The 4,261-nt window shown below is 37.5% G+C and overlaps 1 long non-coding RNA gene across 2 annotated transcripts; it reads right to left on the bottom strand.

Annotated features, from left to right (window-relative positions):
- Positions 1-315: 315 nt before the first annotated feature.
- On the bottom strand, positions 316-3,697 carry LOC105443741. Of its 2 annotated transcripts, none has more exons than XR_004063072.1 (3): positions 3,524-3,697; positions 1,344-1,605; positions 316-1,018 (listed from the first exon to the last, which is right to left on the bottom strand). It is a non-coding gene; the product is annotated as an uncharacterized LOC105443741 (long non-coding RNA). The 2 variants fall into 2 exon arrangements; XR_004063073.1 differs by having other exon boundaries at positions 1,375-1,605.
- Between the last annotated feature and the right edge of the window lie 564 nt (positions 3,698-4,261).

Here is a 4,261-nt window from a genome sequence, read left to right as displayed (position 1 = left end):
TAGAACTCCATTTTTTTAAACCCCTCTCGTACCCCTTTTCTTTCTCTTTTTTCTCCACCTCTCTCTCTCTCTCACACATGGCTTTCTCCTTCTTTCTTCATCTCTTGCTCTCTCTCTGTGTGGGTGTTTGGATTTAGCGAAACATACCGAATCCATTTTAATTCATGGTGTGTACTGGGTAATTATAAGTAATAGATAACAGCAAATGGTATATTAATAATTAAACAAGATAAACAAAGTAGGTCATTCACTTGTAAAACGTTTACCTCCTAACTTAATGATTTCAAGAGAAAAACCACACCATCAAACGAGAAATTTATATTTAAATATTGACGATTTAATATGGATAATCAAAACAAGTATTCAAGGTTATTGACGAAGACAATGTTGAAGTCGATAATGATGTCAGTGATGAGAATGATGACAGCAATGTTGTCGGTGGCGATGGTGATGAAGCAGTCAAATAACGATTTCAGTGACGATGTTGATAATGATGAAGATGATGACGATTTCCCTTTCAAAGTGGTTGGTACCTTTTGCAAAAATGTTTTTGGGAGGAACTATATCAACCATTAGATTTCAAATCATACGGTCTAATTGTTTCAGACCACAGTACTGCATGGGTGTACGTTTCGTTCAGAGAAACTAAAGGGTGAACCAATTCCATATCGGTCATTTAATTAATTGCATTAAAAGTAAATGGGGAGCATCTCCAAAAAATGGAAAATTTTCATTTCATTAATAGAGTATCTGTTCTTCCTATTAATAAAATACAGGGCTTGATCTCCACCAGGACTCCTGATGTAGACACGAGTCCTATCAATTGCACCTAGAAAACCTGGCAACCTGCAGTATTGGTAGAACTGCTGCTGTGTTGCTTCTACTTCTTCTCTTGATGTTGGGAACTTCATGAATTGTTTCCTTCTTCTTCCAAACGCTTCTGACACGTCTTTGATGACTCTGCATACAGAAGACTGTGAAAGTTGTGCCTCATCACCATGCATCTTTTGGAATGACCCTGTAAAAAAAAAATCCTTTTAGTGAAATATCAACTAGTACAATTTCTTACAAGTTACATGGCCAGATCAAATTCTCAAACTGAGAAATGTTTAAAGTCCTTAAAAGTGTAGAATAGATTTTTTATTAAATCAGGGCTGTCAACCCTCTTGCATTTAGAGGGAGTCTCACACCACCACGCCCTTCCTCCCGCTTTGATGTAGAATCTCCCGGTTATGAAATAACCTCCCACAAATCATGGTAACCGCAATTTTACCCTTTTACTTTTTCGCTCAGCCCAGATTAAATAGAAATTTACTAAATACTAAATAAGGTAAATTACTCACCAAAAGCATAGAATCGAAGTGCTGTCACTACCTGTATAGGTATTGGGTCATTTCTGTCTGTCGTCCTCCTCAGCTCTTCATCCACCAAGTTGATGAGGTAGAGCGCTGTCTCTTTGGAAAACCAGTACCTGGTCCGAAATGACTCATCATCATACACTTCAAAAGGGTTCATGGGTCACGAAGGCCTCTCTGAGGTCTGCCTATCAACTCTCTGTTCCGATCAAGCTGGCGGAGATGGTGAATATATTCAGCCATGCTGTCTCTGTCACAACAAAATAGAAAAAAGTGAATTAAAATTAGAACATGAAATGAAAAAATATCATTCATTGTTTATCAAATAAATCCTATGATATTACATGTTTTGCATTCTTTGTATTGTAGACAATCTGATTTTGAATAGCTTTTGCAAACTCTAAAAAAAATATTAACGATACTTTGATTGCATTAAAGAAATGAGTGCTATTGATTCATACTATTGGGCAATTAGAAAAGATGATGTCACTGAACCTCCATAAGAACGTAGGGGCCAATTCCTGTCATGTTTTGTTAAAAATCTACTCATGCTTGATAAAATGTGAAATTAGATACATGTAGATGTACATGTAAATAAGCATTAGATGTCCCATGTGAAAGGTTGAATTTGACTAAGATTACATGTAGATTAGGAAGAACACACATTGATTTATTGGCTATTTGCTTGCACAGATTTTAAACTTGCTTCAAAATTCAAGTAGGTCTACAACAATGTATTGATGTAGACTCTAACAGTAACAGTTAGGCCTAGACATGATCATGATGTAGACTAGTATAAATTTATAGGAGTTAAGTGTAGTGTAGAGAAATTCGACAGTCAGTACTAGAGTCTAGTCTAGATCTAGATCTAGATGGGCCTAAAGACAAAGTACCTCTCAGTCTCATTCAGCTCAGACTTGTGCTCGAACTCAGTGACGGTGAGACACACAAACACTCAACTTCTCAAGACACAACACAACAAACCATCCGCGCGGGCTTGGCATGAATTTATGAAAAGTAGTTTTAGAAAGGTCTAGATTCTAGACCACATAGACTAGATTCTAGATCTAGAGCCTGAGGTCTATACCGGTAGACCCTACGGCCTAGGTCTACTAGATCTAGTACTAGATCTAGTTCTAGATCTAGAAAGTCTAGATCTAGAGTACTATACTACTACTAGACCTAGATCTAGACTAGACCTAGACTAGATCTAGGTCTAGACCCTAGGTCTATTTTGAAAAATATTTTATTCCATTTCAATTTCTAAATCTAGAATAGACTAGATCTAGATCTAGATCTAGACTAGATCTAGTCTAGATCTATCATCTAGACCTAGGTCTAGATTCTAGACCTATAGACCTAGATCTAGATCTAGATCTGCATCTTTTACAATAATTTACAAAATACTTTTAATAAATTCATGCCATGGTTTGGCGTGCTTTGACTAATTTCTTGAAACTGAGGACTAACGTTAGATCTAGTAGATAGATCTAGGCCTAGATCTAGATCTATCATCTAGCCTAGGCTAGGCCCACGTCGTGTTTGCGTGTCTCACTGCCACCGACTTCGAGCTCAAGCTCAGGTCTTATTCAGTCAGTACTGAGTGTCAGTGTAGGCCTAGTAGTACTAGAGACTAGTCTAGATCTAGGTCTAGACCAGGCCTCTGTATATAGTAGGCCTAGACTCTAGACTAGACTAGTAAAATCCATCAGTGTGGAAGAATTTTCATTTTCATTTCGGCATTTTTCGTTCTCCGTTAGTCAGATGAGAAGCAGCATCAGCAGAGCAGAAAATACAAATGGAACTGTCGCTACCCCCCCCCCCCCGAGGCCAGGAATGTCTCAAATGTCATGATTAACATATTTTTCTTCCCGAATCACACAATTGTGTGATGTTATAACTAATTTCGTATTGTTAGCTGGCACATTCGCAGTTATTGCGAAATTGCCTTGCCTCGCAGGATTACATAAACAACACAACACAAATACACACGCATGGGTCCGAGCTGCGTTAGGTTCTGCGACAATGTTCGCAAAGGCTGTGCAACTTACGATGAAGATTATTATTCGTGCACTTTTTACGCACATAAATCATGTTCAATTGGGCTTCCATTGTAGCAGAACTGAGAATATGGTACACATATGTTGTGAATAACTAAAAATACTTACAATGTAGGCTATCAAAGTTGAAAAAACAGCAACTTTGTGAAGGTCTCTTCACTTTGTTTCACCACAAATTTGTCAACAAAATTTGTACGGTCGTCTGCGCTAAAAAGCCAAAGCTCGCTGGTATGACGTCATATGACGCGTTAAACCGTGGGTTAAACCGTGGGTTAGATTTAGCCCGCTTAAACCACCCTTCTGAGCAGGCTAAAAATATGACGTAATATGACGCGATTTAGCCTGGGTTAAATCTAAACTTCCTTTGTGAATACCAAAATAATGACCCATGGTCTAAAGCTCGGGGTTATGACGTATTATGACGCGATTTAGCCTGGGTTAAATCTAAACCTCCTTTGTGAATTCGGGCCATTGTCATGCAGATTCATGTTTTGAAAAAAGTGACCTCCCATAGACATAACACGCAAATATGACAAATTATGCATTGTCGCCTTTAATCGAATATTATACTATGATGACGTCATTTAAATGATAATATATGACATTTTTCTGATAGAGAATTATCTCAGCTACAACATATCAAAATCTGGGAGAAGATCGATGACCAATAAGTGAGATAATTTCAATTAAACAAAGACAAAAATTACGTCATCAACAAAATACATTTGTTTGAGTTTAGATGCCAATATGATGACTTTATTTCACTTTGTACGAGTCAAGGTGGTATGAAATCATATCTCCAACTCATGCTTTTTCCAACCATGATATAAAAAATGGGGGTCAATG

This window comes from Strongylocentrotus purpuratus, unplaced genomic scaffold (genome assembly GCF_000002235.5).
Source record: "Strongylocentrotus purpuratus isolate Spur 01 unplaced genomic scaffold, Spur_5.0 spur5_scaffold_10, whole genome shotgun sequence".
Taxonomy (NCBI): Eukaryota; Metazoa; Echinodermata; class Echinoidea; order Camarodonta; family Strongylocentrotidae; genus Strongylocentrotus; species Strongylocentrotus purpuratus.
Note: the sequence above shows the minus strand (reverse complement) of the source record. Positions and strands in the feature narration are given on the sequence as shown.